The sequence below is a fragment of the Gymnoscopelus microlampas genome (genome assembly GCF_963454915.1).
Source record: "Gymnoscopelus microlampas genome assembly, chromosome: 13".
Lineage (NCBI taxonomy): Eukaryota > Metazoa > Chordata > Actinopteri > Myctophiformes > Myctophidae > Gymnoscopelus > Gymnoscopelus microlampas.
Genome location: NC_139950.1, coordinates 35,213,672 through 35,227,822, shown reverse-complemented (window position 1 = coordinate 35,227,822; position 14,151 = coordinate 35,213,672). Strand labels below are relative to the sequence as shown.

At 40.3% G+C, this 14,151-nt stretch overlaps 1 protein-coding gene across 3 annotated transcripts in view; it reads right to left on the bottom strand.

Moving 5' to 3' along the window:
* Positions 1–11,289, bottom strand: part of LOC311059320 (receptor-type tyrosine-protein phosphatase epsilon-like) — a 34,318-nt gene extending 23,029 nt beyond the window's left edge. For 2 of the 3 annotated variants that reach the window (XM_084077131.1, XM_084077129.1), the window contains exons 1-2: positions 11,085–11,289; positions 857–1,101 (exon numbers count right to left, since the gene is read on the bottom strand). The gene's annotated coding sequence lies outside the window, so the exon portion shown is untranslated. Of the gene's footprint in view, positions 1–856; positions 1,102–11,080 lie in introns of all 3 variants that reach the window. The other variant, XM_084077130.1, reaches the window with a different exon arrangement.
* Between the last annotated feature and the right edge of the window lie 2,862 nt (positions 11,290–14,151).

The following is a 14,151-nucleotide window of genomic DNA, read 5'->3' as shown; positions in this document are numbered from 1 at the left end:
TAGCCTGCTTCTGAAAGGTTTTAGAACCGGTGTCAAGAGTTTGACGTGAAAAAATATACCTATCAAATGGATAGTCGCATCCTTTCTAGTCTCAGTTTCAGCGCAAATCAATACGGCCTCAAAGACACATTCCATTTTGGCCATGGTGCAGGATGGATGACATCTTGTAGAAAAAAGGGCTGTTTGTTTACAAGGAGAGACAGAGAACAGAGACAAAGGGGTAGAAACAGCCACCACTTCAGCTGTCGACCTCTGAGGAAGAGGGTAGAACTGTAGTGTAGTCAGTAATGTGAGGGAGAGAGGGAAAGATTAAAGAACACATGAGATGAGAGGAGAGGAGTAGGGCTGAAGGAGATAAATGCCTGGATTCTGGCTCAGGAGATATCAGTCATAATGGGAAATGTCCTGTAGTTGTACATAGAGAAAAAAGGATGAGGCCTTCCTGTTAAATTGTTGCTATATTCTCAAATAGAGCTCTCTGTATTTCTCTCTGTATGCAGGCTGGACTACGTCTGTAGTAGAACAGTGTTGTGTTTTTGCATACATGCTACTAACATTAAGCCTCTTAAAGTAGAGATATAAAGAACTACTGTATCTTAATAATCTCATTCTACTAACCCCGTTCACTTCTCTCTAATCACTGAATCTGGCACATGGCTAAGGTCAAAAGAATCAATCTGGAGAGATTATTTTGGAATCCAATTACTCCCATCTCAGAGGGGAGATGGTGAACATACTAGATCATTTCCCATTAATGGATTTAATTTCAATTGATGCCTGGGATTGATTCGGTCAAGATGAAATCGAACTGGGCCGTGGTCAGGAGTGGGGTGGGGTTGTTAATAAATGGACTTACCGTTCCAAACAAAACCAAGCAGATCCGATATCAGTCGACCTGTCAGTCCATAGCAGCCTATAAGTCCCAGTTCCTTTACTGGTTGGGCTCACTGGGGTTCTCCACACTCCACCCAGCCCCTATGCACATCCTCTCTACGGCATTGAAACAGTACTGGATGTAGAGAAGCTTGTATTCTTCTCCTTCGCCAGGAAACGTGGATCTGGTGTCTGAAGATCTGTGTGGTCTTCAAAATGAGATGCCACCTGGAAGATTAAGTAAAAGACAAGTGGGTTAGAATACATACCAGCCAAAGTTTAATCAAAACCAGCCCAAGGGATGTAATGTAATGTGTTGTTTTGTTTTGTTTTAAACAAGGCAGATTTTTCCCTGACTCACTGTTTGGGGCCAACTACAGAGACCAGTCTCTGGAAAAGAGCACAACAGATACTGGATGGAGTGGGAGTCTGCATCTGTGCACAATATGGGACTTTGCACTGCTCATGCAGGAGAGAGAGAGAGAGAGAGAGAGAGAGAGAGAGAGTGCTCTGTGAGCAAGATTTGTTATAACCTACTCTGTGGTGAACCAAATTAAGAAAACAGCTAGTAAGCTATTTATTTCCCTGCATACAAAGAAAAACATCTTACCAATTAGGCAATGTTTCCCTAGCAGTCTCTGACATACACAGCTTGGACACACGCCCTGTGGGTGTGCACACACACAGGCAGGCAGGCAGGCAGGCACACACACGCGCGCACACACACACACACACACACACACACACACACACACACACACACACACACACACACACATGCCTGCGCACGCAGGCTAACACACGCAGGCCTACACACACACACACACACACACACACACACAGGCCTGCGCACACAGGCACGCAGGCTAACACACGCAGGCCTACACACACACACACACACACACACACACACACACACACACACACACACACACACACACACACACACACACACACACACACCTTGTTTTCAAAAGAAAGTCAGATGATCAAATCAACATCATCAAAGCGAATAATATTCAAAAACAAATCAAAATATAAATCAGTGTGTTCCCATGAATCTGGGTACACTAAACACGGCCTGTGGATGAAGTAGAGCCCCCTCGTCTCAACACAGTCTAGACAAAGCCTTTACTGTGGAGTTATTCTGTTGCCCTGCTTGTGTCTGAGAAAGAAAGCATGCCTCTTAGCGCCCACTCACTCCCCCGCTCTCCCAGGGTGCCTCTGCCCACAGGTGCGAGACACAAAGCCATATTGTTAGCACAGTTTGGCCACTGTAACACAACAAGAGCAGAACGCAGAGGAGAGGTGAGTCAGTCACTGAGCCCAGCTGGACAAGCCCACTCGGCCGGAGTTGTGGCAAAGAAAATTGGTCACTGAGAATCAACAACCTGAGGAGAGCACTTTCTCCTCCACTCCCTAGTGTACCTGTAAACAAATGCTATAAATCAACTTTAGTGTCCCTTTACAGATATTTAGTGCCATAACCTAAGCTTAATGACCTAAGCTGAACATTTTTTTATTTATCTTGTTTCTGACTTTTACTCTTACCTGTTACTCTCCTGTCTTTCAACCTTGTTACTGTTGCCGCTATGACACCTGAATCACAAGGATTAAATAAAGGTTTGTCTCGTCTTGTCTTGTCTTGTCCTATCTTAGAGCTGTTAACCAATAGGGGGTATGCTTGAATTAGGCATTATTGAATATTTACGAATTTGTGGGAACTGGGAATGAAGCAAAATAATATACTGTAATTAATTAATCGAAGTGTGTTTGAATTAGGCTATGCAGTACACACATAAAAAGTCACTTTTATCAACCATATTCAAATATATGACTGATGTTACTTCTTGTCTACAGTATCTATAGTCTATCTACAAACAGTGTCTGCATTTAAAGCCAAACCGCAGGAAGTGACATACAGCTGAATAACACTTATGAATAAGTATAACTACAATATTTCTCCTCTTCTGGTATGCAGTCAAATATGATTCTACTAGTGTAACAAACAAATGAGGATTGCAGATGAGGCAGCAACTTGTGTGAAGCCGTATAATATGTTGATAATACTACAGAGTATTTTTTTGTCTTCAAAGTACTTCATCATCACTTCACCACCATCAGGGACAATAAACCCTGCATACTGTATACTGTACTGTATTTTGCACATATGGTATTTGCTAAAAAGCATATTCTATATATCCGTTTGCTAAATTATTCTCCCGTCTTACAGGTTTACCTTTAATTGTCTTTTCTCAAACCTGTACTATCACTAGTGTTAATTAAACTCAGAGTGTTACGGGTCCATTTGGTTTCATTTGTACGCTCTCCGAGTTACAAATGCATAAGTTAACACTGAGGATTTGACTGTGTATATGCTTAAATACTGTAGATCAAGCTGAAGCCATACAAACACTAATTCCATTCCATAATCTGCCAGTCAAGGATGAATCACAGTCTATCTAGACAGAAATCGCCACGCCAGCGTTGTCCTCTTGATTTGCGGAGGGAGGCATTTCATTATTGCATTTCATTTTTCAGCTTCCAGGTGGAATTCGACGACATCTGATACTGATGCTGATTATTTAAAGAGATGGAAGCTGTTACAAGGTTAGATTAAGTTCAGTCAGCATGCGGCGAAAAGATGACATTCATAATAAATATTTCAGTATTAATGATGATAAGTACAGTATGGAAAATATACAAACTAGGCTATATATTTTTTTCAGTGGCATAATAACATTCCCTATAAAAAGGCTGTGCTTAAGAATAATACAACTGAAAGAATATAAACTGGGTTAAGTTGCTCATATTTCACCTCTGGGTAACCATCATGGTTTAAATAGAGTATTTTTCTGCTTTGGGCTGAGATGATTGAATCCAAATGAAAAGGTTTAATGCAGACAGTTTGCAGGCACACACTTCCTACTGTGCCTCTCTACTAACCATTGACTAAAAAGGAAGACATGTGCCAGCCATTAAAGTTTCATTGGAGTATAGTCATTTTCCAGCACCCTGTGGCTAAATAATTAATTTATACCCAAATATGCCGCACTGAGGAAACTACTGTAGCATGCTTGCACACTAGTTAAAGGCTCTTTTCATTATGCTGTAAAGAATATAATGACACTATATGGGATTATAAGTCTTTGAAAGTCATTCTAAATGCATGGGCTTCGTGAATCCTGAATTTGAATTAATTTATTTTCAAACGAATTGTCTCATCTTTAGAGATCATATCATATAGTGCAGTAATATAGGTTCAGTGGGTCCAGTAAATGTAGTGAATGTAATACGGTATGTTAGCTATTCATGCTAGTCATATGAAGTGTTCATGATGTACCGAATATTAATCACTTGAGTGAGATACTGTACTGTGTTTTGATTTGCAGTGAAGTTAAGTAGCCTACAGTAGGTTTTTAAATAGGACAAATGTATGATCCTTATTATTGCGAGTAAATCTGTATACAAAACATTTTTCATGTCATCCTTGTTCTTGACTGTCCTGTCTATGTCAAGCTCAAATCAAGTTCAGCCTTTTGTCATTGTACTGGTACAATGAGTTTAGCAGCCTTCCAGCAATATTTGATGCAGCAGCACAGGACATAATAAAAACTAAACAGATTAAAAAAAGAATTATTTACATGTGCCTAAATACAAATAAATAATGGCATTGGTTACTGAGGCTACAGTACAGCACAGTATTGCCCTTAAAATCAGGAATCATTGCACTAAAAGGAGTATTGCACAACAGGAGATACCTGATACCAAGGTGGTAAAGTGCTGAGTGTTGCATGTAATGGGTGGGGTGTGGTTTGAGTAGTCTTTGGTGCTGCCAGAGAAAGAGATTGTTACAGATGTCTTCAACACCTGGAAGTTAACTCTTTCACTGACAGATATAAATAAATAAATCACCCACTGCCAGCGATTTGTAAAATCGTTTCAACTAGTCACATAATATTTATATCCAGTATGATGGATCCCCCGACGGTTGTTAAACACGGAGGGTTTCACTGTGCTTCTGCGAGAAAGAAAGAAAAAGTCATTGCGACCCCCCGTTTGCTCGTTACAGGCCATTGAATATAGCATGTCTCGTCAAAAATGCATGCATGGAGAAAAAAAGAAAAAATATACAGCCGTTTCCCCAAATACGCTAAGCAGGAAGTTAATGGAGATCTTTTGATCACGTGATCTCCTGAATCTGTGTGACTTGAGGATGAAAATGGTCACTCGTGTGTTAGAGAACAGCGCCATCTGGTGGAAAACCACTGAAAAAAAAAAAGTTGTAAAAGTCGTCTTTGGCAGTCTGGGCCTTTGGAGAAAAAAAGTCGTAAATGTCGTCCTTGGCAGTGAATGAGTTAATTGTGTTCCGGTGATTTTTTGGTCAGTTTTGACTACCCGTTGTAGTGCTTTGTGGTCAGTGGTGTGGAGAGTATTATATAAAAAGAGATTTGATAGAAGTTATCATTTTTTAATTTTATTGTATACTGACAATAAAATAAAAAAATCTACCTCCTGGGCTACTGCTGTGTGTGTGAATGTTAATGTCTCCAGATCGGCTAAAAGGCATTGACAGCGCAGTATACTGTAGGATGTGGGTGTATGAGCAGAGCTTAAACCTCAACTTTACTCCAGTGATCTCCACCCTTGAGTTTGAGGGCACTGGAAAATGACACTTCTGGGCCACAGCTTAGGCGGGACCGAGGACCAGAGAGCATAATCATTGCAATTACAACTCCACCACTCCTCCGGCTCCTACTGCAGCATAACACAGGGTACAAAAAGAAAATGATCCGAGATCATGTTCCTTTTGCCAGGATTCTGTTTACAATGTAAACAGAACTTTGTGTCGATTTTACAGGGTAAAAACACACACGATTATCAATCAAGCAAAAAAAACAAACAGACTGCTAGATAGTGTAGTACACTACACACACACACGTTATATACTGTACATACGCCATCTTCCATATTTGCAGAATGATGTATACAGAGTCGAGTGAGACTTCGTTTATTCTCCTTATGTCACATGAGAAAACATGTGGGATAAGGGATAATTCAGACCGCTGTGATGTTTCTCTGCAACATTTTTACCCCAGTGTCCCGAGGCTAATATTAAAATTGGCTAATGAGGGCCAGCAGGCCTATGACTCTGACATAACCATATATAGAGGCCGTCCGGCAGCACATCACACTATGACTCAGACATAACCATATATAGAGGCCGTCCGGCAGCACATCACACTATGACTCAGACATAACCATATATAGAGGCCGGCCAGCGGCCCGTCACTATGACTCAGACATAACTCAGTCACATAACCCCGTCACATGCCCATACAGTATATGGGCATGTACTGATAACATCATGGATCTCCATACATGGGCAAAAAGGGACAAGGAATGACAGCTACAGAGATCTCTATAATATGGCCATATCGGTCGGATCGATGTGAAAGCCTCTAGATCGACTATTTTTGTCGCAAATCTTTGGTCTGAACTACCAACTAGGGGTGCAACAGTTAATTGATTATCGATAATAACATTTATAATCAATACTTTAGTAAAAAAAACGAATTGATTCCCTATTTTGGGCATGTCATTGTAGGCAAAAAATACTTTTCTATTACAAGCTCAAAACATGTCATTGGTAGTCTTCCCTATTTTTGCACAACGTCATTGTGCGATGAAGTATAAAATAATGCTTAAGTAGTTTTCTTGATATATTTATATATTTTTCATTATGTAAAAAACAAAGCGTGCTTCTCGATTATTCGATTGATTGAAAAAGTAAATCGATAGAATAATCGCTAGGAAGATAATCGATAGTTGCAGCCCTAATACCAACCCAACTGTGAGTTGCTTGTTGCAGCTGGGCTCCCTCACCATCTCACCACCATGAGCTCAAACGGCCCTTTGTGTCACAGAGTGCAGTTGTGCTCATTAAAATGTCCAGTCACTTCCTTCTCTCACCATCATAGACTCTCAGTGACAACATATTCTGTGTACTTCCTCTCCTCACAGCAAGTAACACCACAAGATGAGCTGTGGTAGGCTGTTGAAACAGTTAGCCAATACAGTAAGCTGAGGAGCTCTCAATAGACATATCAGAGAGTTGCTGCACAATTCATTGAAAAATAATTGAAGATCTTGGTTTTATGTTAGACAATTATGTAATCATGCAACTTTGTGATGAATTCAAACAAATGATTTTGTCAGCTGTTGCTCACATACCAGATATGCTATTAATGAAAGTGAGTTTTTCCCCCCACAAAAATAAAATCACCATTGCCAATATTAATAATAATCAATAACATATTGAACATGTTTTCGGGATTATCATTTTAGCCGTAATCATGCAGCCTTATATCATATGCATAATAACATAGAGCAGAAACAATGTGCTGTTGCGTGAAATGTGAGCCCCATTCAGCCAACCATCAAAGGAGCACAGGCTCCTCAAATGGCTTTCCCACACATTTCATCATCAAGATTAAAAGGAATCTTTGTAGTTGGCAGGTCATTCCCTTCACACCACTCTCACTGCAGAGACACAGCGCTGGAGCAGGCTTATCAGTTTATCCTGTGGTGACAAATGGCTTGTATAACTTGACACAGTGTTTAACACTTCTGTGTGCCATGATTGCTACCCAAACAAAGACGATGTGCGGCCTCACTCCCTTCTTCATCTCCAGCTAACACAAATGAGCAAATGTTTAGGGGCATTGGACATCATATTTCCTTGGCATGTGCACATATATACAATCTGCGTAAACGTACACACTCCCCAATAACACAGAATGTCCCTAAATGACAATGGTAAAACATGGAAAGCCTCATATATTAATAACAAGCAGCTAGCTAGCATGCAATGACTACATAAAAAATAATTTACAATAGGGTTATCATTTTAACTGTGATTATACAGAAACTCTGGCCCAGATCATCCACATTGACAACAATAACATCATTTTGCACTGTGAGGGCTGAATGTGCAAATGATAACCATGACGGCAGTTAAGATAATCAAATGCGCAAAGATCAAGAACCAGGAACACAAGACGTTTGTTAGTATTTTACTCTATTAAGCCATTTTGTTCTACCAACTACGTCATTCAAAGGTTAACTCCTTTCCAAGACCACTGCAAAGATTGAAATGAAAGCCCTCTTGTCCAAAGCCAGGATAATGATGATGGAGAAGGCATCAAGATTAGCAAAACACTACGATGCGATGTAAACCACTTAAGACCTATATACTTTGTTGTGCGACAAATAGAGGGTATGCGCATGCTTAAAGTGAATGGCACATCAAGTGGCAAAGCGAGTGGCAAAGCAACATGCAAAGTGAGTTTAACATTGTTTAATGTTGTTTAATGCAATCAGATATGACTTTTCTGTTTGGATGCATGGGCTGTCAAGGCCAGAAGTATTTTTTTGACACTCAGTAGGCATTCCTGCATAACTTCCGGGTTTGATGATGATGTCACACGCATACCCTCTATAGCAAAAATAGCCAATCTACAAGCTCACAACCTGTCGCGATCGCACATTGTGAACTTGTAGATCTGCTATTTTGACATGCTCAAAATAGGGATGCCAGGGTTAATGTGGTTAACACAGGCTGCACTGTCTCTGGCTGTGAGGAAATTAGATAATACTAGATAACACAATCAGTAGAAATGATAAACAGGTCTTCTCAGTAAGCAAGGGGGAGGAGAGGGGAGAGGTGAAGCAAGGTGAGGAGGGGACAGGAGAGTAAAGAAGAGGAGGGGAGGGGAAACGAGGGGAGGAGGGTAGAGGAGATAGGAGAAGAGACATTGTTTTTTAGTTGGTTTGTGTTCACAGCCATGCCATCATGAAAAGTAATGGGTCCCACTGACCTACAGTACAGTACAGCTGATCAGCTGACCCCAACATATGGCACTGATCGTGGAAATGGACTACTTTCCACTTGCATTCCCTCATCTCTCCTCCATTTCTATTCCCCATTCTCTCTCATCATCGCCAATCCCATCTGTGTGTCATGTTTGGTACCCAAACAAGAACGACTTGCTGCCTCACTCCCTCTTCGTCTCTAGCTAACACAAACGAACAAATGTATATATGCACCTCATGTGCACATATACACTCTCTATGTAAATGTAGTATGTACACACTCCCACACATACAATAAATGACAAGGGGAAACATATAAAGCCACATACTGTATATCAATGACAGGGGGCAGCTGGCATGCAGTAACAACATGGACTACAGTACCTGATGGCACTATTAATTCCTCTAAATTAAATAACAGCAATCTGATAATAGTCCCTGGCAACCTCTGAAATTGTCCTGAAACATATGGCGGTTGATCGGATTCCCAAGGGCACTCAATATCTTTGCTAAAAATAGCCGATCTACAGGCTCACCATGCGTTGTGAGCTTGTATATGGGCTATTTTTTTTTCACAAAAAGTTCACATAAAGTACTATACTGTAGATCTGCTGGGATTTGATTATGTGTAGTACAATGCTTACTGTATGATTAAACCAGCAGCAAAATATGATCTGCCATATGAATCGTATCATCTTTGTTTAAGTGCAAGTGTAATTGTGGCTCATGTAGCTGAGGCACAAACCAGGTCATTGCTATATTATATAGTATTCATGCCATGGCTGGGGTGTTTTGCAATTCTAAAATTAACTTAATGCCTTTTGGGTAATTTAATCAGGGATTGAACTGAATGATAGGTTGTTATGAATGAGGTTATGGTGAATAGGGAACTAGATTTATTTTTGTTTTAAGTTGTGAAACATATCAGTCTAAAGTTACAGTAAAGGCAGGCTGCCTACCCTGACTGCACATCTCTGCACTGTATAGAATAGTTCTGCATCAGTTTCCTGTTATGGGAATGATTAACATGTCAGTTATTCTATATCACTGTTCTAATAAGGCTAATAAGGCTTCAACCTTACTGCATGAACAAAAAACACCGAAACATAATTGTATTCCAACCCGTGTTTCTCTGCTCATAGAAGTAGACGTGCACATCTTGCAGACTGGAGGACAACACTGTCTATAAGTCATGCTACTAGTGTTGATGATATCTTGTATGTCATTGTATGTATATATTTAAAATGTCTTGATGAATTGAATACACAGGACAACAATGGAAACAAGTCCTTAGGGATTTTTGTGTTATCCTTTTAGTATCATTGTATATCATACCACTGTTTGCAAGCTGTTGATAAAGCAATCAATCAAGCAAGCAATCAATCAATCAATCAATCAATAAATCAATGGGTGGATAGCTATATCCAAACTTTGACAAACCATGGGCTCATTCTGGCCTTACTATAGGCTATATTATGAATTGACTTGCTTCTATTCTGTATAATCACTATTCCCACATCTAGATTAAATACACTGACTGAATACCTGTGCCAGCTGGCAGCTGCCATATACAGTACAATGCTCCCCCTTTGTTCTGACCTATAGCCTTAAGCACACCTTTAAGGTACACGTGCTGCCTAGAGGAGGCTTCTGGGCCTCATAGTAGCCTGGACGTGCCTCGTCGTCTCACGTTTTAGGTCTAGACTGATGAAGCCATCATATCCGCAACCAAGTCTTCGGCTTCTCTCTCACACACAACTCGATCGACATTCTTTTTGCAGAGAAAACATCTAGGTAGATCTACACCACAACAACTGTTTTAGGTCACAAATAACATAAACAACAACAACATAATTAACATGATGCTCGATGAAGCTAAAGCATCCTGTCACAAGGGGTGTGGATTTGCTCCACTAACCCACATTGACTGTTACAGCCCCCTGTAGGCTATGGTTGTGTAGGCGATATGGAATGTCCTGCATTCCCGCAACATCATTCCGATAGTCCAAGGATACTAAAATTACTAAACGAAATCGTTTCTTTTTCAAAACACCTTGCATTCCACTGTACGCAAGCAGGCGAATAATTCGCCTGCTTGCGTACAGTGGAATGCAAGGTGTTTTGAGAACGAGGTTGCTTCATAACGTAGCCTAGAATAAGCGGAGCGCACTTATACTGCTGCAACCCAGAGCCAACGCAGTGCATCGTAACGTTTAGAAACGTGGTGGAAAATTGTCACAAAAACACAAAATGTCATGGTAGGCAGTCAATATGAACGCTGTTTTAAAACGTCTATAAGCATGTTGTTGTATACCGTGGTAAGCGATCAGACCTACCCTTGGTGCGGCTGAGGTTGATCACTGTCAGCACAAATTCCGATGCCAGCTTCCGATTGCTCGTGAGTCGTTAGTTAGGCTATTTTATTACGAGGGAGGGGGGGGGGGATAATCACATTCTAACTAAATCTGTTGACGTATGATGATGAAGAGTAGATCATGTTCCCTAGGCTGCTGCCGCAAAGCTCCAAGAGGATGCGATTTCGCTCTCTTGTCTTGGCCGGTGGATGGACCAGCATTGCCATGTTTTGTGAGAGAAATAAGCATCTAGGAAAACAAGCCCAGAATAACAACTTAGGCCACATGAGCACTTTTAAACCACTTTTAAACCTATATGCAAGGCAAGCTTGTAGATCTGCTATTTTCAAAAACCCTTGCAATAAAATGTGGAATATTTGTTTTTGTTTTTTTTTACATTCTAACAACATAAAGGCTCTCTGGCACAAAACATTTTAATGGAAATATTTGAGAACCACTGGTTTAAATATTCTTTTTTTTTTTTTTTGCGAAACAAGCCCAAATAAGCAAGTAGGCCTACAATTTAGAAACAAGCCCAAAAACTGCGCAATCCGCTATTACCAATATTTATAACTTAAGCAACTTTACAGAAAAGGAAGTCACTTATAATAAACGGACATGGCAACACTGGGATGGACTCGTCTTTAGACAGCCTTTTGCGTTACACACTACACACAGACCCTCCCCCGGGTTTAAATCACCATGTATCAGGTGGGCGTTATAACAGAGTATCTCTCACATTCCGACATCAAACCGTATTGGTCGAGGTCAATGACGCTACTGTGAGATCCTGCTTGTTATGTTTTTTTATAAAAAAGGTTCTCCTGTATTTCCCTGCAGTGACACTGTTTAAGAATGACATTTAGTGTATGACATTCCCTTGATAGGCCTGCAATAAACATTTCAAATAAATGTTGTTTTCTGATGGGGGGGGGGGGGGGGGGGGGGGGATCAATGCTGTGTGTGCTTTTCTTGGTGATCGTGAATGGTATTTGCCAACCCAAATGTCAGTTTTGAAAGGCCCTCAGAAAAGATAGAAATAACCTTTAAAAGGAAAAAAAACAATGACACGTTTGTTATGGTCAAAACGATACCCATAGCTAGCTCTGTCCAATATGCGTTAGAGCTACCCCCACCATGGGTGGGCCTGATCAGGTTTAATGCTTATATTATTATTCAATATTGCAGATAGTGAGGATGTATAGACCTATACTAGCCTACTGAAGCATTATGAAGTCATAAGTAAAATTGACACTTGACAGAACGACCAAAATGTAGGTGCTGCAAGTGATACTTAGTTTTCTTTTGTAAAAAGATGATCTCATCATAGCTGATCTATGATAGTACTTACAGCCTAATCTAGTGTTCAGTAACAGAGCTATCCCTTTAATAAACAGACAATACATTTTCAGATGGGTCAGAATGTCATCCAATCAGGAGAGAGAACCCATTTATCAGTTTCAATGTTGATGTGCAATAGAGCTATATTATCAGTTGCTATTCCAATTACACACACACACGCACGCACGCACGCACGCACGCACGCACGCACGCACACACACACACACACACACACACACACACACACACACACACACACACACACACACACACACACACACACACACACACACACACACACACACACACATCAGCAAAGCCACGTGTCAAGTTTGAGAGCTGGAAGGTCACACCTGACTAGCTTGTTCTTTATTGTTGGAGCCCCTCTGACACTGATCTGAATAATAATAATAATTGTTGCTCTCAATGATGTCCCAATTTTTCTTTATAATGTGTTTGATCAGGATAGCTTCTTCAATATAGCATGTAAGAAATAAAGGTTTCTTGGTTTGCTCTTGTTTTGGTTTGGGGCTGAGCAATTTCCTCCTCTCAAGTGACACTGAAACACTGCATGTCCATTAATTGATTTAGAAAATCATATACTGTATGCCAGGGGTTTTCAACACGGGGTCCAGGATCCCTCGGGGGTCCTCAGAGTTACTACAGGGGGTCCGGCAAATCTTTGTATGATGTGTGTTTTTTTTACATTAACCACTTGAACCCCTATTCTGAAGGGAACATTCACTGAAAATAGCAGCTATCCAAGCTCACAACACGTTGTGCTGCGAGCCTGCGATGCGTTGTGAGCTTGTAGATTGGCTATTTTTGGCAAAGAACTTTGGTGTAGAGGGAAAAAAGAGAAGCCCAAATACAGGTATTTACTAAGTATTGAGGGTTTAAGTGGTTAAAACACACATAACACAAATCCAACATATTAACAGAAAAGATCATGTGTAAACAAACCAAAAAAGATATACATTTACACAACACTGATGATAATGCTGTCAAACAAGTCTATGAAGCTATCTATGAAATCTATGAAAAAGTTTAATCTGCAACACGATTTTATCCAATATGTAGTGGGGTCCCTGCTTTCTCTTTCTCTCAGCTAAAGGGTCCCTGCATGGCCTGAAAAACAGTGAAGACCCCTGCTGTATGCATTAGTCTCTGGATTTTTTCTAAAATTCTTAAGGAACCGGGGTGGGTTCTTGTTGGTCATATTCAACTTGTTGGTAATATTCCATGCTCAACTTTATTTTTCATTTAAACTGTTCACTTAAACATGGAGGCCTGAAAAGAACAAGAGCATATCATTGATGTATCTGCCCCTTCACACCATTTCTTCTTAAAAAAAAAGAAAGACATCTTGTTCTTCCCATAATCTTTAAAAAACAGGTTTGCATAATTGGGTACAAAACGTGCACCCATAGACATCACCTTTCCTTGTCTATACATTTGCTCCTGGAAGGTGCAAGCCAAATTCAAGATTCAAGGTTGTACTTTATTGTTACATCTTGTGTACAAGTAAGAGTAAAACCTATTTTTGTTTGGCTTCCTTCCACCACAGGTGTGTTTTTTAATCATTCTAGCCCACTGAATTAAAGGTCTTTTACTACATTTTTCAAGTGCCTTGACCTAGAATATTATGCCTTTTCTTTCTTGAGTGGAGGGAGAGAGTTGGCTGATACTGAGAACACTCACAGTATCA